A 23,559-nucleotide genomic window follows, 5' to 3' on the forward strand; every position below is an offset into this window, starting at 1 on the left:
CATACAACAATTTCCGACATTATGGACTACATTTATGTGGAGAAGAGAGAAATGAAATAAAGATAAATAGTAAAGTGCATAATATACCAGATGGTGGAAGTACTATGAAGAAGACTAAACAAAAAGGGACCAAAGGTACACAGCAAAGGGAGACTGTAAATTTAAATAGTTCGGTCAGAATAACCAGGCCAATGAAGTCCACTTGAACAGAGATTTGAGGAGAAGAGAGGCTATAAGTGGATGGATAGCTATGGGAGAGCATTCTGGGGAGGGAAACAAAGGCAAAACCCCTGATGTGGGGGGGTGTCTAGCATGTTGGAAGACAAGCAAGGAGGGTGGTGTGGCTGGAGCAGAGCGGACAATGCAGAGGGTACAGGAGGTTATGCTGGGTCATGCCAGGCCAGCCTGGGTTTTACTCCATGTGAGGCTGAAAGCCATTGAAGAGTTTTGAGAAGAGTGACAGGACATGGATAACATTATAGTCTTGTGTTGGCTACTTTTTGAGAAGAGTCTAGAGGTGCAACTGTAGAAGGAAGACTGGTTAGGAGTTTCCAAAAATAATCAAGGGGAAATGTCAGGGAGGCCGAAGACACAGAGGAGATGGTCTTGATAAGCTGTTAATTCTGGAGAGATGTCAAAAGTGGGGTCAGTAGGATTTCTTGATGGTTTGCATATGGGTGTGAGAAAGGGGGAGAGGAGTCAAGGATGACTGCAAAGCTTTTAGGTGAGCAACTAAATCATGAAGTTGTCATTTACTGAAGTGGGGAAGGCAGTGAGAGCAACAGATCTGTGAAAAGACCAGGGAGTTCGGTTTTATGTATTTATTTGTTAAGATTTTGTTTATTTGACAGAGAGAGAGCACGAGTAGGCAGGAGGGCAGGCAGAGAGGGAAGGAGAAGTAGGTTCCCCACTGAGCAGAGACACCCCCCTCACCATCCCCCACAACACAGAGCTCCATCCCAGGACCCTGGGTTCATGACCTGAACCCAAGGCAGATGCTTAGCCAACTGATCCACCCAGGCACCCAAGGGAGTTTGATTTTAGACATGCCAAGTTCAAGATGGCATTTAAGATCGCCAGGTACAGGTCAAGCAGGCAATTGATTATACAAGTCTGGTGTTCGGGTGGGAGGTCTGGACCAGATATATTTGGGAGGTCAGCAGCCTATGCATGATATTCCAGTTCCAAGACTGAATGAGGTCATCAGAAGAGTGATACTGGATGGAGAAGGGGCCGGGGAACTGAGCCCTGAGCAGAGCAGTCAGTGGAATGCAAGGCGAACTCTTTCAAATGCTGCTGATGGCTCAGCTCCAGGAGGACTGGAAACTCGTCCCTGAGTGTCACAGTGTGAATGTCATCGGTGAGCAGCCAAGTGCAGGGCAGTGAACAGTGGTTAGCTGGAGTAAAGTGGGTTACAGGGCAGGGGCAAGGGGAGGAGTGGGAGATAGCAAGTGGTCAGCTTCTATGGACTTGCCATATTTTTTTTTCCATATTTTTATGTGATTGTTAACTATAAAAAAAATTTTAGTAACTATAACAGGAATCATTACTGAATGCCGGGGCTATAATAGAATATAAAGCCCATGCACTTTATACATTAAAAAAAAAAAAAGAATTATTCTTCCAGTGAAATGTAGTTCACAGATGAGAAAAGTGATGGTTAAAAAAATTAAGTCAACTTTCCCAAGGTCCCATGTGTGGTAAGGGGCACAACTAAAATTTGAATTTAGGTCTCTTTGACTCCAAGCCTTCACCCTTAACCACTGTGCAACACGGCCTTGCCCTATTACATAGTCACATTCTGTAGGCAATTAAGTATTAAATAGCTGCATAAGGATGATTCTTTCCTGAGGTTAAAAACTAGTTTGGAAATGTTAAAAAACAAAATTCAACCAAATAGATTTTAAAGATCTTATTGGTTTTGTCCAACAATTCATGAATGAGGTGGCATATCATCTAGCAAATAAAAAGGAGCTCTGAGGAGCGCCTGGGTGATTCAGTCCGTTAAGCATTTGCCTTTGTCTCCAGCCATGATCTCAGGGTCCTGGGATGGAGCCCCATGTCTGGCTCCCTGCTCAGCAGCTCAGCATGGAGTCTGCTTGTCCTTCTCCCTCTGTCCCCATCTCCCCACTCACTTTCTGTCTGTCTCTCTCTCTCAAATAAATAAATACAAATCTTAAATTTAAAAAAAAAAAAAAAGGAGCTCTGATAGGGTGCCTGGGTGGTTCAGTTAGTTGAGTAACTGACTCTTGGTTTGGGCTCAGGTCCTGATATCAGGTTGGCACAACAATGCCCCTCATGCAAAATCTGCTTAAGAGTCTCTTGCTTCACCCCCCATACTCTCTCTGTGTCTCTCAAATAAACAAATAAATCCTTTTTAAAAAGATTTTATTTATTTATTCATGAGAGACACACAGAGAGGGGCAGACACAGAAGCAGGCTCCCTGCAGGGGAGCAGGTCACCATCTATGTAGCCTGTTTCAATACAAAATGGCCAGATGAACCAATTTCAGCAATACTGCTAAATCAAATAACTATGAGTATTAATGAAAAAGGAGGACTGAGGTCTATCTATAAACCTAGTAAAGCAAATACAGGGAATGAGAATAGCTTTTTTCCTTATCTGGTCATCTATACGCATGAAAAGGAGTGATACCCCTCTGCAAAGAAGGGTTTGGGGAAAAACAATTTTTTTTTTAAAGATTGTATTTATTTATTCATGAGAGACACAGAGTGAGGCAGAGACATGGGCAGAGGGAGAAGCAGGTTCCCTGCCCAATGCAGGACTCAATCCCAGGACCGCGGGATGGTGACCTGAGCCAAAGGCAGATGCTCAACCACTGAGCTACGTAGGCATCCCAGGGAAGGACAAATTTCATCATCCCTATAGTCCCACTCTGTTTTCACACCCTCCATTTAATTTTGATTAGTATTTTAATTTACCCTTAGAGTCACCTATTGAACACTCTGGCTTGGGCCCAGTGGGATAAGACAAAAGTAACTTCAAACAGAATTGTGATGGATCACCACATGGCTCTCAAAATAAACACCTGAGTGTCCTGAAGGTCTCTGTTCTGATAGCCTGACCTTTATAATTCTGTTATAGCTTGGTCCAATACTTAAGGAAGAAAGTATTAACGTATCACATAGAACTTCATTAGAAACTACTGAAGAATACAGCGTCATATCTTCTTTGTGTGGTACAAGGGAACAAAAACTTTGCAGTTCAATATAATAATCACATATTAAGAGAAGAAAACTAGAAGAGCTAAGTAATAAGTAGTAATAAATAACAAAGTGATCTTACAAATTAGGTCAAGTATGCAAAATCACTTTGGGAGTTTTAAAGAGTTTACAGACATGAGCTAGTGTCACCACGTAAGCAAAATCAAGGGACATCCTGGCTAACACACAGAATCTATTAACCAGGCATTTACTTTTAGTATTATGGAAATAGACTTAACAGTGAAAATATTTGCACTTGATAAGCACTTGTTCTTTTAAAAAAGCTGTATATGTACAAGGAAAGAAATTAAAATATTACAATATTACAAACTATGCAAAGTATCTCTGACTGCTAGACCCTCAATTCTTTTTCTCAAAGGCAACCACAGTTTCTAGTTTCTCATGTATATAGATATTCATATTCCTTACCTGTATCTCTGGAATAAAAAGAATTGGTTGTCACCTGACAGTTTTCCTTCACTCTTTCACATTTGGTGGATTTTGGTATTGTAATCACATCCTCTTCTGAAAAATAAGTAGCATTAATTTTTTTCCTCTGAAAATATTCAGGCAAACCACAAACATGTAAACATTTAAGTTGCAATTTTATTTTATTTTATTTTTTAAAAGATTTTATTTATTTATTCATGAGAGACACACACAGAGAGAGAGAGAGAGAGAGAGAGAGGCAGAGACACAGGCCAAGGGAGAAGCAGGCTCCATGCAGGGAGGTGGATGTGGGACTCGATTCTGGATCCCAGGATCCAAGCCCTGGGCAGAAGGCAGATGCTCGACCGCTGAGCCACTCAGGTGTCTCTAAGTTGCAATTTTAACTTCAAAAATTCACTGTACAATTTACTGAAGCAATCTGCCTGACACCGTTAGAAATCAGAACTTTAAGATAGGTGCTTGCCCAGATGAAATCCATAAATGTTTGCTGCTCAGGGTTCCTGCACTCACTGCATTCAGTAAAAAATCAGAACATGGTGAGAAAGTAGTGCTGGTTAATTTAAAACTGGGCTTTGGAGGGAGCCTGCTTTTCTGTACACACCCCATAGAGGTTGTTAGGTGACTTTCCTTTGATTCCTGAGTCTTTCTTCTTTCTGTATTCCTTAAATATTTTATGAATCTAGGGAGCATTTCTTTTTTTAAATATTTTATTTATTTATTCATGAGAGACACACTGAGAGAGAGGCAGAGACATAGGCAGGGGGAGAAACAGCCTTCCTGCAGGGAGCCCACTGTGGGACTCGATCCTGGAATCAGGCTCTGAGTCGAAGGGAGATGCTCAACCACTGAGCCATCAGGCGTCCCTAGGGAACATTTCAATACAAAATCTTTTTTTTTTTTTTTCAATACAAAATCTAAATACATAAGCTAGAGGAGGGGAAGAAAAAAAATTTTAATTTTATTTTATTAAATTCAATTTAATTAACATATAGTATATTGTTCGTTTCAGAGATAAGAGTTTAGTGATTCATCAGTTGCATACAACACCCAGTGCTCATTACATCACTTGCCCTCCTTAATGTCAGTCCCCCATCCCCCCACCCACTTCCCCTCAAAAAATTAAGTTCTTACATCCTTTGGATATGGAGCTTTGACTTGAGGCACAGAAACGCACTGCTTGTGTTTACCATCTCATTTCTTCACTGGGTTCTATGAATGTGCTTCCCCAACTTACCCGGATGCTCCAGCATCTACAGATCTGGCCAGGAGCTTTTTCATACTTCTTTGCCAGCTGGAGAACTTGGATGACTCAGAACCTTCCCTCTGGCTGATGGTCAGTAGACTCTCAAAACGTGTTTATTTTTTTTTAACAATAATCTGGTAGCTTTTGAGGTCTTTGGGAAAAAATGAAATGCAACCTGTTAGAGACTGGGGGAGTTGGGGGAGGAATCTGAAAAATAAAGATTTGCCGTATTTAGTTATTGGTTTTATAATTTAATGTGAGAAAGGACAAAACGCAACTGTTGTGAATAGTTAAAATAACAGATTGCATTTACACATAGCTGAGGTATGTCAGGAAAGTGTGCACAGAGCCCTCTGACATAGGACTTCCTCTTACTCCATCGTCCCTACTACCCCCCTTCCTAAAATAAGAAGCCCATTGACCTCATTTGTTTCTCAAATCGCTATTTTTTTAAAAGATGAAACTTTCTCACTGAAATCTTCTTGCTATAGCTACATAATGAAAACACAACCATCAAGGTACAAAAAAAAGTTCTCAAAATATTCATACAGGCTGTTTGGACCAGGCAGATAACAATAGCCAATTGAATTTTTCCTTTTTCGCCTAATTGTTTTTGGTCGTGGAAAGACACAGGCAAAGCTTGGCTGAACACCAATCATTCATTTTCTACAGTTACTCTCAAGATTTCACGCTGCAGAGTGTGCTGGAAAAAAGAAGTTCAAACTGACATTAGAGTTAATGCTACTAAGTGACAGCATTTTAACTCGAAAAGAGGATTTCTGGGATTCTATAAAACTGAAGAAAAAGAAGAATTGCAAAATGGGATGAAATGGAGCTTGTTGGGTACATAGGAGCTTGTTAGGTACATAGGGTATAGGATGAAAAAAGATCACAGACTCAAACAAACATAAAACAGTATGACGTTACTTAAATTAAAAGAAAGAAAAGACACAATCATACCTGAATTAAGACCTCTGCTTCTTGATGCTTATATATCCAATCCTGTCCTTAAATACACTGTGGAACTAAAAAACTGGCTGGCTTCTACTTTGCTCTCAACTGACAACAGTGTACAGAGTAGGGGAGAAAAGATCGTAATTACTATTTCCTTTCTTTTCTAGAGTATAGCTAGTTGTTTTTTACTTCTCAGGAGAAAAAATTACCATATTTGTGAGGGCTTTTTCCCCTTCACCTTATCCCGAGACCCAGTTTAAGCTTTAATCCACAACCCTTGAAAGAGTACAGCATTTCAGTTCCTTTCAAAGCACCACATTGGTGCTGATGAGAATGGGACCAAATTTTTTAACAAAGAGATTAATTATGCTAAGAAATATCCACTATAAGTACTGTAAGAACACTGAACCAACCAGCGAGTGTCTACTGAAGCTGCCTACTGCTATTTATAGGAAACGGCACAAAGCACAGTCCTGGAAGAAGGAAATAGAATATGTGCCATAGACTTTGAGGATGGAGAAAAAATTCAGTGTAAAATAATTAAGGACCCTTCAAAGAAAATAGAGATCAAGACATTCAAATATACATTTACTTCACACACACACACACACACACACTGAGCAAATAAAAAAAAATCCTTGAAACCAAATACAAAAACAATGTGAAACCCTATTGTGGCAATTGTAGGGCTCTATTCTTCTACAAGACAGCTTATACACTCTGCCCAGGACAGTGAAGACATTGTTTCAAAGATCTAGTCACTAAATACCTTTTAAAAAAATATCTGAAAATAATTACATCAGCATATGGACTCTGGAAAATTTCTTCTACCGTAATAAGTTCAGATGGACATTTCCTGTTTCACGTTTCTAGTACACGTTGTCTTTTAGACAATAACAGTGTGAAACAATAGTTTGGCATGAGTTCAATGCATACTAAGAAATGCCCTGGCCCTTGAAGGCTGGGATGAGTCAGCCTCAAATGGCAACAAGAATAAGATTCAAGAAGCCGACACACCTCTGCCCTCAATTGTTCATGTTTCTTGACCAATAAAGAGCTCTTAGGTTTAACATTTACATTTTGCACAGATAGTATTTAGGTTTGTGTCTGCATAACCTGGCTTTTAAAAAAAATTGTAAGGCAAAACTGCAATCCTGTAAAAGCATGTGTTGGCAATTCCTCTTACGTTGTTAACTGGCACTGGCCTTCACTTCCACTGCTCAACCTCCTGCTCAGGTGAAAATGAGCTTTCCTGCCTCTCATCAAACTTTGCAGACCTCTGGTAATCCTTACCCTCTCGAGGGGTGTTACTACTACTTTGAAAACCATGGGCCCAGTACTGGGCCCCTCTTAAACTTGGGTAGTGGACACATCCATCTTCTCTGACGCCAGACTGGGACCTCCAGCACGTGTTGGCATCAAAGCAACCCAGGCCAACTTAACAGGACTTGGGTCAGTCGTTTCCAGCAACATCTCTCATCTCTCATCTCCTGCCACTCAGCTAAGAAAGTTAGATGAAGAGAGCATTCTGAAATCAGGCAGCGCCTGCGGAGGACCCGACGGTGGGACCAGCAGTAGCAGGGGCAGAATGAAAGATGAGAAGTTGAAAAGTGTAAGGAACGACAATGGGGAGAAAGAGTAGGCAATGGAGGGTTGCCCTTCAACCAGTGCCAGAGAATTGCTAGGATAAGAGAACCGGAAGTCATCCTTGACCAACTCTTCTCTTTCACTTTCTAATTATACCCAGTCATCAAGCTCTCCTCATTTCTTACTCCAAAGGATAAAAAGAACTGCTGTTTTCTTCCCCCCAAATAATAAAGTTTTATTTACTTAACAGTTATAATTGATACGAGTCTATTTTCAAATTTCAGAACAATATAGAAAGACACAGAAAAAAAAAGTAAAAATCATCTTGAAATCGACCATCTAGAAATAGGCACTGTTTTAATATTTTGTTGAAAAGGCTTACAGATACCTCTGTATGTACACATGCACATTCCTGCACATATGTGTAGACAATTTTACAGAAAGTGAGGCATATTACACAAGGAGTCTGACAATCTTTTGTTTCCACTTACTAGTGGGTCATGAGTATCTATTTCAATTAAAATAGATACACACAATAATGTAGTAATTGCATAATATTCCATTGAGGGGATATGTCAGAATTTATTTGACAAATTTCCCATTGAAGGAAATTATTATTTTTTTCATTTTTGACTGTTATTGACAGCACTAATGTTAATACCTTGTACACACATTGTGTGCTATTATGAGACCTTCTATATTAATTTGATAATAAAAAATAGCTCTCATCTTTTCATGTCTATTTTTAAAACTTTTTTTAAAAATTGTATTAATTCATGAGAGACACATAGAGAAAAGCAGAGACATAGACAGAGGGAGAAGCAGGCTCCTCTTGGGGTGCCCTATGTGGAACTTGATCCCAGGACCCCTGGATCACAAGCTGAGCCAAAGGCAGATGCGCAACCACTGAGTCACCCAGGCGTCCCTCATTCCTATTTTTTGGTCGTTAGTAAGGCTTTAACATTTTGCAGACCATTTATATTCTTTGACAAATTGCTGTGTCCATTTTTCTATTAGAATGCTTTCTCCTATTGAGTCATAGGAGACTCAATTTGTATATTAGGCTCATTTATATATTAGGAAATCAACCTTTTCATCATTCATAAGTGTGTCGCCCATTTTTTTTTTCCTGTTTGTACTTCACCTTTCAAACTTAATGTTAGGATGTTTTTGCTGAAGCATTTAATTTTTATGTAGTCAGATTTATCAGTGATTTAGTTTTGGTTTAGCTCTCCCGATTTAATCTCTTAACATCCCTACCAGCACTGATCAGATCCTTTGTCTTCTTTCTCTCAGATAACTATAAGAATCTGAATTGGCTTCTCTGCTCTTTGCCTCCTGGAATCTACACTCCACAAAGCTGTCAGAGTGGTCTTTTTCAATGAAAATCTGGCCGGTTCACTCTTCTGCCTAAGACTGTTCAGTGGTGTGTGTCTCAAACTGGCTATTCATACAGCTGTTCCAGGAGTTGATCATATGTCAAGTAACCATGGCAAATATTCCTGGAGCATTATTTGTGAGGATTTTTGAAGAAAGCACAATATTTTTTATTTTAAGAAATAGACAAACATATAATGGAGCAGAACTCAAAAATTCAAATGAATTTTTAAAATAAACCAGAAGGTTTCAAAGGAACATCAGAATTTAAGTGGCAATGGTTCAAAGGCAATTGGTACAGAGGAGAAAGCTTCACCTCCTTCACATTGGCAGCAGGGAGTGCCTCACATTTGCCAAAATCTATTGCTTTTTCCTTCCCATCACATAAATTTCCTGCCTCCCTTGAAGTCAGATGGGACTATGTGATTGAATCCTGACCAATAGAATGTAGGAGAAATTAGGGTGATCATACGACTTATTGTCTAAATCAGGACACTGCTAAGAGTGAAAGAGGACATTATTAATTGTTGTCCTGGGAATTCAGGCATTAAGGTGGGTGTATGACCACTGCAATAGATTTTGGCAAATGTGAGGCACTCCCCCATCTCATCTCCAATCTGCTGGCAGATGCACAAGGTGCTAGCAGAAGACTCAATGCCTGGCTAGAAGCAAGGGATGGAAGGCTCAAGTTAACTGTTCCCGGGAGTGAGAACTCTACTTCCAGCATTTCAGACCCTTGTTGGTGATGGCAGTTCTTTATCCTACTAGTATAGGAGCCCTGGGGCACAGGGCTTCCTGTGGTGTGGCCTCTCCCTAGCCCTCCGCTTTACTTTTCATCTCTCTCTAGCTGGAATGTAAGCTCTAGCAAACTGAATGGCACTCCCTCATGCACTTTTAAGTACCTGTTTAGGTGTCCATTTCTCCCACTAGTCAGAGAACTCCTTGACGGCATCATCATCATCATAGATTTCATGAATGTCTGTTGAATGAGGAAATATTTAGCCACATAGGAAGTAAATCTTCCAACAGTGGCTATTTCATGTCCAGAAACAAAACTCTATATGTCACATGGAAGATCCTAAATCTGCAAAGACATGTTCAAACTCAAGATTTTGGAAAAAATGAACTACACATTTTTTACCCCTCAAATATGAATGCAGAAATATTCCACCTCTTAGCCCTTCACTATTCCTTTGTCTTCACCTTTTCCTCATCCCATACAAAACACACACACGCACACACACATGCACAAGCACACACACATGCACACACTTGCTTACTTCATAGGGGGATATTTGACTTAATTAACACTAGTAGAATAAGTTTGAAGGGAAAGAAAGAATTAAGATTTTAAGTTCAGATCCCAATGCTGGCCAATAATCCCTACATGAGGTGCTTTCGCTCAGCAGGGGGATTTACCATTCCTGCTTCCCAAGATGATTAAAGAGTTGATGTATAATTGACAATGATGTACACTAGAGCATGTTATCAACTCAAGAAAGGGGCTTTGCCTGCATGATTTAATTAACATTAATGGTAGTTAAGCTGCACACACAGAGCATAATGTTCTCTTTGCTCTAAGAAAAAGGAAGGGCTTTCACTACCCAGATTAGGAAATATTGATTAATTCATATATACTCAAACATCCATCTAAAAATGGAATCACTCAAGCTGTCAGTCCTTCCTCTTCACCCACATACAAAGACATAATGGGAGTCCTGAGAAGAACAAGGATGATGAGCAAGTGGAAATGAGGAAGGAGGGTAAGAGCAAAGAAAGGGAAACACAGCAAATGAAGCTACATCCACGGGAAGACACCCAACACCCACACACAATCACACACACACACACACACACACACACAACATCCACTCTACTAATTAATGCAGCTTTGCTTTCACGCCAAATATTAGGGAAACATTAATTAGAGAGAAATCTCATTAATCCATTTCCCAGTTCATTAATTATGCATCAATGCCAAGTTTTTGTCGGCCTGACATAAGATAATCCTATTCCAATAAAGATCTCATGCTGCATATTACACAATAGCTATGGGGCTTTCCTGACTCTTTGGGATGGTATTCAGGATCTACTCAATTCATATATTGTATATATTTGTGTCTCCTAATAAGTATTCTGTGATTAAGAGATGTCTATCCTTTAAGCTGACTGTGACTACTTCTCAGCTAATACTTCATCCATCTTTGTCACAGGCACATTAGGAATTCTGTTCAGCTAGAAAAACAGCGACACAACATCATGAATGTACTTAATGCCACTGAGTGTACATTTAAAATGGTTAAAATGATCAAGTTAGTGTGATATGTATTTTACCACAATAACAATATTTCAAAAAAAATAGAACAACTGTAGGTTTTTTGAAAACTTAAGTTATAGGGGAACTATAAATGTAAAAAAACAACAACCTCAAAAGACCTAAGAATGTATTTCCTTTTGTAAAGAGAAAATATTATGAGATGAACTTCAGAGTCCAGACAAGCTCAAATGTACTGTTTGCAAAAAAGATTTTGGAAAAGCAAGGATGTCTGAAGGGCCTTGACAACAAATGTTAACTGAGCATCCATAAGATTTCTTGCACTGTACTGTTAATCTGGAGTTACCCATATCTAATTATGTCTAGTCTCCTAACATATTATTCCCTATATCCCTAGCTCATTTCCTTTTTTTTTTTTTTAAGATTTTATTTATTCACTAGAGACACGGAGAGAGAGAGGCAGAGACAAAGGCAGAGAAAGAAGAAGCAGGGTCCCCTCAGGAAGCCGAATGTGGGACTCGATCCCAGATCCCAGGATCATGCCCTGAGCCAAAGGCACACGCTCAACCACTGAGCCACCCAGGCATCCCCCTAGCTCACTTCTTTATTAATGACTGGATGTCACTATTCCCTCTGACCCAAGCACAAGTAAAGGTTAAAAGGTTTAGAATAAGTCTCACTTCGGAAGAGTCTTTCAGATCCATAAAGTGCCCCATACTTAATAAATACTACAGTGTCATACTCTCAGTGGATACACAGTAAATGTCAACTGACTCAATAACCTTTCCCAACATTTTAATCAAGCTATCCGGTATTAAATGTCATCAAATCCTGTCTTCAAGGTGCAAACTGATTGACCCTGGAGTCTGTAAAAGAATTTTCTACTCAATATCACACAAGTGAATTTACTGCAACAGTGTTATATAGTTTCAATCTGAGGCAAAATCTTGAGACACACAGAGAGAGGCAGAGACATAGGCAGAGGAAGAAGCAGCCTCCCTGCAGGGGCCTGATGTGGGACTCGATCCCAGGACTTCGGGATCATGACCTGAGCCAAAAGCAGACGCTCAACCACTGAGCCACCAGGTGCCCCTCAAAATGAGTTTGAAATAAAGAAGAAAAAAATAGAAAAAGATAAAACAAATTATATGTTAAGAATTATTTGATTCTTCTGATCTTTCACCATGGAAATGTTGCTAATCGATATTTTTATTTAAAGAAAAATAAATTATTAATGCCCAAAGAAAGTTGCACACAACCGGTTGTTAAATCCCTCTAGTCACTTTTCCTTAAACTTCCTTAATTTAAAGTCTAATTTTATCCACTGTTTTTACTGAACAGGCTGATCTACTTAAATTCTCTTCTATTTGCATACATAATTTATCCCATCTGCTTTCTCCTGGGAGGGGTTGTTGTCTGTGATCAGTCCAGCCTGCAAGAGACCAAGGAAGAGGATAGAAGGGCCTCTTGCACAACACTATATCACACATGAAATGAGAGACAAAGCACCAAAGACTATCTTAGGAGAGACTGCTGGGAGAAGTAACTCTCAGTGTCCAAACGCTCATGAAAGCAAGGGGGGCCTACTGAGGTTAACGAGATCCTTGCTGAGGAACCAAGTGATCAGAGAACAAGAAGCAGTGACAGGTCCAAATGGGTGGGCTGCATTTGTGTACATTTCTTTTCTTTTCTTTTCTTTAAAGATTTCATTTATTTGTTCATGAGAGACACACAGACAGAGGCAGAGACATAGAGACACTGGTTCCCCACAAGACCCTGGGATCATGACCTGAACCAAAGGCAGGTCAACCATTGAGCCACCCAGGTGCCCCTTTTGTACATTTCTTAGCATCATCTTCTGTAAGCAGACCAAATTTATCTGACCAAGAGTGTTAGGACAGATGATATTCAAATACCTTCAACATGGATCAACTAATATTTGTGTAACAGTTTTAAATATCCCAAGAAGCCTCACATGTGTCATCCCAAATGACTCTTGAATCAATCCTGTGAGGTAGATATTAATATTACCCACATTTTACAGATAAAGATAGGCATGTAGACTGTCATTCCACTATAGAAACAGCATCTGGAGCTTAGCTTCCACTCACTGAGTCACCTAGAAGCCACCATGCCTCTGTCTCGATGCAAGCTGGAGGAGTCGAGTCAACAGGTATATTGCTTGCTGACCGCCTACTGACTGGCTAGTCAGAGAAGCAGCAAATAATAGGAGTTACACTCGGGCTGAGAGGGTAGTGGGATCTGGGAGGTGTCGGTGAGCCTTTTGAGATCTTTTTGAAATCTCAGTTTCTCATTTAGAAGGTCCAAGAAGACAGGTAGTGGGAAGTAGTGGCCAAGTTCAAGACCTCATTAAGTTGTTCACTAATAAATCTCCAATTTTTAAATGAAGATACACAGTGATTTGGGCCATATGACTCAGAAACAATGGAAAGAGTTTAAGTAAATTCTCTTTTTTTTTTTTGAAAGATTTTTATTTATTTATTCATGAGAGTCACAGAGGGTGAGAGAGGCAGAGACATAGGCAGAGGGAGAAGCAGGCTCCATGCAGGGATCCCGATGTGGGACTCGATCCCAGATCCCAGGATCATGCCCTATGCCAAAGGCAGACGCTCAACCGCTGAGCCACCCGGGCATCTCAGTAAATTCTTCTTTAAACAAACAAAAGCCCTCCTTCCAGAGCTATCTACTTATGTATATGAATAAGGCTTCTTAGGATCTACAACTACAAAAATAAAACTATAGAATTTATTGATGCTAAACTGGTCTCATTCCAACAATAAGCAATAACTATACTAATAACAATATACTAGTAAGCAATAACAAGCACTAATTGTAAAATAAAAGACCCAAAACAAAAGGGAAAAAAAGTAGAAATTAAAAAATTTAAAGCCTGATTCATCTTACATCCATGTCATTGAGATGTATTTCTAATAAAATTATGTTTACTTTGAAGTCAGATGGTATGACTTTTTTTGACCAACTGAATATTAATAATAATTATAATAGTCACTTATTTCAAAAAAAGTTTGGGCTTCATGGTCACAGGAAATATTTTTATTTTTTTTTAAGATTCTATTTATTTGAGAGACAGAGAGAGAGAGAGAGAGCACTAGCACAAGAGGGGGGAGGGGCAGAGGAGAAGACTCCTTGCTGAGCAGGGAGCTGAACCCTGGGCTCCATTCCAGGACCCAGGGATCATGACCTGAGCAGAAGGCAGACACTTAACTGACTGAGTCACCCAGGCACCCCTTAACGATTTACTTTTTAAGGAGATGGTGGGAACACTAAATTGCTACAGTATTTAGACCATATTAATTACTATTAAAGAAGTAATATAGCAGATTTATTTTTCAAAAAATTTTTTTTAATTTTTATTTATTTTTGATAGTCACACACAGAGAGAGAGAGGGGCAGAGACATAGGCAGAGGGAGAAGCAGGCTCCATGCACCGGGAGCCCGACGTGGGATTCGATCCCGGGTCTCCAGGATCGCGCCCTGGGCCAAAGGCAGGCGCTAAACCGCTGCGCCACCCAGGGATCCCCATATTTTTCAATAGAATATTTACAACATGAAGAAAATTGCATTCTCTGCAACTATTTGTACTTACAATAATAAAAATTTTCAGCTGTAACAACATGCAAGAGGGACACAAACCTCTTCAAAATTCTATTATGGTGTATGTGAACTGGAAAGTTTAGAGACCATTATGCCATAGGAACAGAACACATCCGGATGTCTAATACGCATTAAAAATGCAGATATTTCTAAAATCTACTATAGAAGGCAGAAGTTCTATTCAGAGCACAAACTCATAGCAGTTCATTATAAAAGCAAACATAACCTACTGAAAGATTTGTCTCTCAGGGAATCCAGTGTCTCCCACAATTGTTTGCCTGCTTCTTCTAGGAATACATTTTAAAACCTATTGACCTGGGGCACTGGGTGGCTCAGTGGTTGAGCATCTGTCTTTGGCTCAGGGCGTGATCCAGGGGTGCAGGGATCGAGTCCCACGTCAGGCTTCTTGCATGGGGCCTGCTTCTCCCTCTACCTGTGTCTCTGCCTCTCTGTCTCTCTCTCATGAATAAATAAATAAACATCTTAAAAAAAATAAAACCTACTGACCAGCTCATTGGGCATATCAAGAAGAAATAAGAACATGAGAACCTGATATAAAATTATCACAATTTTGTGATATATACACTACACTATGATAAAGGGCAACTCTCTTATACTTACACATGATCCCATAATTCTTTACCCCTAACATAACTCACATGACATGTTGGATTATGTTAGTTTTCCAAGAGGTGGACTAATGACTAATCAGGAAGTTACTTACCCCCATGGAATGGCATAAACGTAAATGAAAAGGCTGACATTGTACACAGGAACAACAACACATCGAACAGGAAATGACAATCTCTCTACAGGTTTCAATTTGTCTTTGGGGGAAAAAATGATAATAAACCATCTACATTAAAACTGAACTGAATTTTAATGAACATTCCCAGGAAAAAATATTTAAAACAATTTTGCTGGTGCTGTTAGAAGATGGAGTTCTATTACAAAAGCGCTCAGAAAAAGCTTTACAATCTAAACACACTGGAACTCCCTAGTGTAAAACTCTCTAGGCTAAATTATGGGAAAAGCCAATGTCGTATCAGCACCAAACAATCGCCCAGCATCAGAATGAAAAGAAGGAAATGTTGTTCTGAATAGCTTGCCAAGGCTAAAGAAAAGTAGAACAGTTGCCGAAGACGCATTGGTTGTGAGGAACAGTCTAAAAGGATGCATTCTAATTTGTGTTTGCCACTTCGATTTTGAAATAGGCCATTCTCTTTAAACTTTGAGTAAATTTCGCTGTGTTAGAGGAAAAACGGAGAGGAAGAGAAAGAGAGAGAAGGAGGCATGAAAAAGGACTTAACAGATGACAGTGAAAAAAGCATCTTAATTTTTAGATTTCTCTCAATCCATACATCCTATAATCCATTATAGATCTATGAATGCTGTTTTCTCCTTTTAATTCTGGAAATATTAGGTTAAGTGTAAAAACAGTGGATCTGGATCCTCCAGAGTAAACAAGTGACTGACAATGTATCTCTTATCTAGTTTTTAGTAATGTATTTAATCTTTGCTTTGAACAGTTTGACTGCTTGAGTATCCGGTGGAAGAATTTGTAATCAAATTGCTTGACTATTTAATATAAAGCAGTGGTTGCTAAGGAGGGCACTTGATGGGATGAGCACTGGGTTGTTATACTATATGTTGGCAAATTGAATTCAAATAAAATATTTTTTAAAAAATAAAGCAGTGGTTCTCAAACTTTTGGGGTATCATAACTTTAAGGTTATTTATTGTAAGGGAAAATTTCAAAAAAACCAACAAAGTGAAAGCGAAGGCTATACTAAAAGATTATACTAAATCTACCTGTATCCATCATTAATTAATCATTAATTAACGGTTATCAACTCATGACCAATGTTATGTCATCTATACCTCACCTACTCATTCTACCCTAGCTTATTGTAAAGCAGGTTCAAGGTATGAGATGATTTTTTTAAAGATTTTTATTTATTTATTCATGAGTGACACAGTGAGAGGCAGAGATGTAGGCTGAGGAAGAAGCAGGCTCCTTGCAAGGAGTCCAATGTGGGATTCAATTCCGGATCCCGGGATCTCCCCCTCAGCCAAAGGCTGACACTCAACTGCTGAGCCACCCAGGCTTCCCTGTTTATTTTTTAAAAAGATTTTATTTATTTATTCATCAGAGACACACACACAAAGCGAGGCAGAGACACAGGCAGAGGGAAAGCAGGCTCCATCAGGGAGCCCAAAGTGGGGCTTGATCCCGGGACTACAGGATCATGCCCTGGGCCAAAGGCAGGTGCTCAACCGCTGAGCCATCCAGGTGTCTCTATTATTGTTTTTAATATAGAACATTTGAGAGTGTTCCCCTATCACATTACAGTGGTTGGATTTTTAAGATTACTCAATTGAGAAAAATTTACATGTATATATGGATTATTGCCCACCCCACTCTCAGGGGTCTTTGCTGACTCTATGCTACCACTCCCCATCCCAGGGATGTGCAGCCTATGGGGGGAAACTTCTGGCATAATGATAACAGCTGGTAACATCACTTTGAAATACGCTTATTTATTAGCACCTTTACATATACTCACAACACAAATACAGCTAATGTTTCTTTATTTCTTGGGGATCCAGTTGTCATTACAGATTTACAAGCAAATTATAAAACATAGTATTAGAATTCTTAACAGAACTTTTTTCCTCCTCATGCACTAAACTGAGCATTTCTCTTCTAACATAGAACAAAGATCTAACTCAGGCCACCACCTTCTAAATTTGTTCCCCCCAACAGCTGTTTAGAGGCCTTTATGACATTGACATTACCTATGAAAAAAAGCCCAGATCTTTGTGGGCTGGAAATCCTTGCACAATACAGCTTGAGAGTTGGCATGCTTGTTGGCAGTCTCCCCGAGAAGCTAAGGAACAAATGAGCAAAGGCTGTGTTCACACACTTGGAAATGACGATTCTACACCAGAAGCCTTAGTACACCCTGTACATTTCCTTTGTCTAAAAGACTAATATTCAATGCTAGTAAGCCAAAACTCCTCTTACACATGAAATGCAGTTTTGTAGGAAGAAAAAGCTTCCTTTTCCTCTGTATGAAAGGGAATTTCCTCAGATTTCTTAGGACAGGGCTCTAAAGCAAACCTTTTCTGATTTCTGCTTAGTGCACATGTGGTACTGATTAATGCTAATGTGATTTACATATTTTAAAAATAGTATACTGTATCTCACAATCATAAATGTCATTCAGAAAGTTTGTGATTGGATTATTGGTAGGCATTTACTCCAGGTCAATTTCAGCTCCTAAAAATTTGTATTTAAATGAACAGAATTATCTCCGTTAAATCATATTTAACACTAATTTTAAAGGGAAAAAAAATTATAGTAGTGTTACATTTATACTTCACTAGAGAAAAGCAATAAACTCAAAATGGATTCTTTTCCTAGTTTCATATAATATTCTATTTGTAGTTATAAATTTCTGGAAAAAAATGTCATCATTGGAAGATTCCAATTTTGGCTTTATTTTTCTAACTGTGTCCATCATAGAGCTGAGCAAATAGAATACATAAGATAACGAAGTCTTGCTTACATAGGACAATGTTTTTTTAAAAACATAGTTCAAATGTGAAAGAAGGCAATCTAGTTTTCAACCAGGGAAATTACTATCTACTTCATATGTACCGTATTAATTAGATTATATTCAAATCCTAGTAGTTTGCATAATTGCATTTAATTTGCCAGAGGGGTCAAATTATAGAATTGGGCCTCTACTAAGAGGTAATGCTGTTTAGTCAGCAAAAGCATATCACATTCTAAAGAAACTGAAATGCATTTTTAATTTTAGAATAATAAAATGTAGTCTTTTTTTCAGAGTCCCAATTTAAATAGAAGTTCCCCCAGAAATGCACCTGGCTAAATACTTAAATTCATGAAATATGGTTAAACATTAATTAAAAACTTATTTATTTCAGCCCCTTCCAGTTCACTGTCAATTCTTCAAATGTATTTTCTGCTCATTTAGCTAAACTATCATTAAAATATAAGATTTCAGACACTATTGTCCATTACTTCCTTCTTATTATACTGCCTCCTCATGGAATTAATATGTTTTCTCTATATTAAGTAAATTTTTTCAGTCCTCACTTCCACCCCTCAAAAATAGGGTACTCCGTTATAAACACTCCTGCTACTTTAAGGGAAAAAAGAAAGCACCTGAGGAAGAACTTCTAGAACTTGTTTATAATGGAGAAAAGAAGATCACCAGAATTGCAAGAAATAAAAAACTTGCTGTATTGGGACACCTGGGTGGCTCAGCGGTTGAGCATCTGCCTTCGGCCCAGGGCGTGATCCCAGGGTCCAGGATCGAGTCCCACATCGAACTCCCTCAGAGGAGCCTGCTTCTGTCTCTGCCTGTGTCTCTGCCTCTCTTTGTGTGTCTCTCATGAATAAATAAGTAAAATCTTAAAACAAACAAACAAACAAAAAAAACAACTTGGTATACAAAAATGTCAGGATGTTTTGGTAAAACAACATTCTTCCAGATTTTACTGAATGTTACTTTGCTTTTAGGCAAACAGTACCCAAGCAAACTTTGTGATATTGGTATTCAGTGACTCCCGTCTACCCTGAGCTACTTCGTCTCCCACCAGCCACCCCCATAAAGCAGTGATATATTCGAATATAGATTATCATCAGAACCACTCAAGGCACCTTTGACAAAATACATATTTCCAGAGAACCAACTTAGAGTTATTAAATTGGAATCTTAGAGGTAGAAGTGGACATGGCAGTGGGGGGAGGCAGAAGCTAGAAATCAGATTTTCTTTAAAATGTTTCCCAGAGAATTTTAAAAACAGCTTTATTGAGATATAATTTGTATGCCATACAATTCATCCTACTAAAGAATGCAATTCAGTGGTTTTTTTTATAGTCATACATATATGCAGTCCTCCCTACTGTCAATCTTAGACCGTTTTTATCATCTCACAGAGAACTCCACACTCTTTAGCTACTATTCTACTATCTCCCCCCAACCCCGCCTTCAGCTCTAAGAAATCATTTCTGATTCCAAAGATTTCCCTACTCTGGACTTTCATATGAATGGAATCATATAACATATGATTTTGTGTTACTGGCTTTTTTAGTGTAAAGTTTACAAGATCCACCCAAGATGTAGCATGTATTAGTACTCCATTCCTTTTAGTGGCCAAATAATATTCCATTGCACGGATATACCACATTCTGTTTATCCATTGGTCTGTTGATGAACATTTGGGTCCCCAGGAGATTTCATCATTAGCCATATTTACTAACGATCGATAGACAAGGACTGAGTGTTGATCTCAGGGCAGTTCCAAGCTCTCCTCACAAAGCAGCTGAGGGTTTTACACTGTGAGTAGGGAAAGGAGCACAACTGGAAAAGCAGGACTTAGGATGGAGTTCTGGCTCTGCACTCAATCCTATTACCTGGGCAGTGTCTTTCATTCTATCTCCATTTGCTCAGTTGTAATATAGGAATAGTGATTTCTACTTCAAGGAATTGTTGTGAGGATACATGGGACAATCTGAGTAACGTGCCTAAAATTGCCTACATGACAATTTTATTTTATATACATTTGGTATTTTATACATGGCATCTATTAGTCTCATTCTTATTTTTCTTGTTGAATCAAGGCAAAGCAACTATTTATATACAGAGCTATAGAGGTTGGATAGATTACTTCCACTTAGGAAATAAATTATTATAAATACAATAAGCAAAAAAAAAAAAATACAATAAGCCTCTTCAAGTTATAAGAAAGTAAAAGGACGGATTAGATAGTACAATTCCTTTACTTTTTTAAAACTAAAGTCAAAGTAATAAATAAAAGACCATTTTCCATTTAAAAAAATAATTGCTTTTGTTTAAGAGTGCAAATCAGATTTTTCTTGTTTCATTGCTTTTTCAAAGTCTACATATTCCACATACTCTGTGAATCTTTTGAAAGCTCTACCCACATAAGTGCATATATGTATATGTATATACACACAAACACACACACATATAGTTACAGTCAACACTTACTGAATCCCTGATATATGCCAGGCAATGTACTTTATGTGCATTAATATACTTAATCCTTCCAGCAACCCTACATGGTCAGCTCAGGAAATTGAAGCACAGCATTGTTAGGAATCTGCCTCTCAATCACAGAGCAAGTGAGTACCAGAGCCCAAGCTCATAACCATGACACTTGCAATAGTTTTTCCTCTATGTGTTTGTATGTAAGGTAATGGAAGATATCATTCATGAACTACAGAATGATGCTTCTACAGCTTGAAGGAGCTTTTGACAGTTATTCATGAAATCCTCTTAATCTACAAGTGAAAAGGCACCAAATTGGCAAGCCAAGCATGCTTAGCTCAGTCCCCTGTCTTGCAATCTAATCTCTGCACCACACCACACTGGCCAAGCATCAAGGTTCCACGTTGGGTTTTTTGTTTTGTTTTAAGATTTTATTTATTTATTCATGAGAGACTCAGAGAGAAAGAGGCGGGGACATAGGCAGAGGGAGAAGCAGAGGAGTCCAATGCGAGACTCCATCCCAGGACCCTGGGATCAAGACCTGAACCAAAGGCAGACAATTACTGAGCCACCCAGGCGCCAACCCCACCCCCTCCCCACTCCCATGTTGTTTTTTTAAAGGGGATGCACTATGAGAATGCCAAGCTACATGTTTAGGGTAGCTATACCTTCATGTCTACCTTAAGAGTCTTTACTTTATGCTCCTGCTGCAAAATTTCCACCCATTCTTAAGGCTCAGCACAAATGTAACCTTTTCTATGGCAATTTCTCTCATAAAGTTCAGTCCTAGTTTCTTTCTTTTTGTTCCCAAAGTATGTTGCACCCCTAGCAGTATTGTATTTTGAACACCATTTAAAGATCAAACCAGAGAAAATCAGCATCGTACAGTGCACTGGTTTTCTTTGTCTTTTCTTTTCTTTTTTTTTTTTTTTTTTGATATTTTATTTATTTATTCATCAGAGAAAGAGAGAAAGAGAGAGGGAGAGGCAGAGACACAGGCAGAGGGAGAAGCAGGCTCCCTGCAGGGAGCCCGACAGAGGACTCCATCCTGGGTCTCCAGGATCACACCCTGGGCTGAAGGCCGCGCTAAACAGCTGAGCCATCCGGGCTGCCCAAGTGCATTGGTTTTCAAACTGAGAACTGGGCCGACCCAGGGATTCAGGAAGGAAGGAGCTCTAGCGTTCACACTATGATTAATCAGAGCAGTTCTGCCTTTATCTGTTTGGTTTATTTTCATCTCAACGTGGATCTATTTGGCTTATTTTCATTTCAATAATAAGATTCTTGACAGGAAAGAAACAATTTGAAAAACTGGCATAGTTGAGAGACCTTGAGCTTTGGATTCAGACGGGCCTGACTCTGAATCACAGTTATGCTACTCATATCTCAGATGCACATTCTTGGTTCAAATACTTACTCAATGTTGACTGCAGGTTCTGCATCTGTCAAACAAGGAGAGGACCATCTACAGTGTAGAGTAGGGGGTAAATAAAATGTGTGTAATAGAATAGTGCTTGGCACATAAAAGCTGGATAAATTAATTCCCTTCCTTATTTATTATAATTATTTCTCTATTTCCCTACAGTTTGTAGGATTTTTACATCCTTTCTACCTAACATAGCCTAACTCAAATAGACACTTAACACATGCTTTATTGAAGAGAAGCAGATGTGATGGGATATTAGAATGTCTTCTTTTTCTTTTTTCTTTTTTTAAAAATAGCTTTGTTTTAGGCATATTGGAAGGTTTTAACACCCCTGTCTCAGTAATTTATAAAAGGAGGGGAAATTAGTAAGGAGATGGGATATTAAAACAAAATAGTTTCAATATTGAGGATAGAGGTGGATTACAAAGAGCTTTGAATGTTATGCTAACGTTTTAAACTGAAAGTTTTGAAAGGCAGGGATGTGATAATATTTTTTAGCAGAATAGTTAATGTAGTGCAGTGATTCTCAACAGAAGGTGCTGGGGTAGAGTTTGACTTAGTAGTCAAAAGTGTAGAATCTGAGTTCAAATCACAGCTGTCACTTAACAGCTGTATGACTGTAAGTCACTTAATCTTCTCTCCCTCAATGGTAAAACTGGCTTAATAATAGCACTTACCTCAGGGGTTGATATGAAGATTAAATAAGTTATAACATACATAAAGTACTTAGGACAATATCTGGCACATAGTAAGCAGCATGTAAGAGTTATAACAATGATAAGAAGAAGGTTTTTTATTATTATAATCATTTGCCCCCTAAAAGTGAGTAAAAAGGCAGATTCTAGAATCACTTGGTCCACCTTTGGGAATTCAGAATCGTCTGGGACTCTTTCATAAACTTAACAGAACTTTGTTTTGAGAAGAAGTACATAATGAGGCACTCTTATTGGAAATGTATTGTATTCCTCGAGTAGAAAGTTGGGAATCTCCTCCGTCCTGATGACATGGAGAGAGACTAGAAGCAAGGAGTGGAGTGAGAAGGTTACTACAATAGTCCAGGAACTTAAATCGATAGTCCAGACCAAAGTGAAAAATGACCACCAGGGAAGTCTGACTTTGAAATATCTGGATTAGATCAGATCCTCATTGGAGGCTACCTAAAAGTAACTTTGAGCCGCTTAGAGAGGCCTAGAACTAGCCCATTCCATTGATAGGATACTCCAAGGTTTGGAGTGGAGTCTCAAGTCAAGTCATATACTTCTGGAGACTTGTTCTAGTTCCATTTAAACATCTAAGGCAGTTTGTAGGATCCAAATGTTGGACCATGAAGTCCAGAGCC

The 23,559-nt window shown here is 38.8% G+C and overlaps 1 long non-coding RNA gene across 6 annotated transcripts in view; it reads right to left on the minus strand.

Moving 5' to 3' along the window:
- Positions 1-23,559, minus strand: part of LOC102153396 — a 153,004-nt gene that overhangs the window by 17,325 nt on the left and 112,120 nt on the right. For 4 of the 6 annotated variants that reach the window (XR_005361138.1, XR_005361141.1, XR_005361139.1 and 1 more), the window contains 2 exons: positions 4,910-5,069; positions 3,655-3,750 (listed from right to left, as the gene is read on the minus strand). This is a non-coding gene — a long non-coding RNA (uncharacterized LOC102153396). Of the gene's footprint in view, positions 1-3,654; positions 3,751-4,909; positions 5,070-5,878; positions 6,286-9,738; positions 9,791-23,559 lie in introns of those variants that run through there. The other 2 variants (XR_005361142.1, XR_005361140.1) reach the window with 2 other exon arrangements.

Source organism: Canis lupus, chromosome 6, assembly GCF_011100685.1.
Source record: "Canis lupus familiaris isolate Mischka breed German Shepherd chromosome 6, alternate assembly UU_Cfam_GSD_1.0, whole genome shotgun sequence".
NCBI lineage: Eukaryota > Metazoa > Chordata > Mammalia > Carnivora > Canidae > Canis > Canis lupus.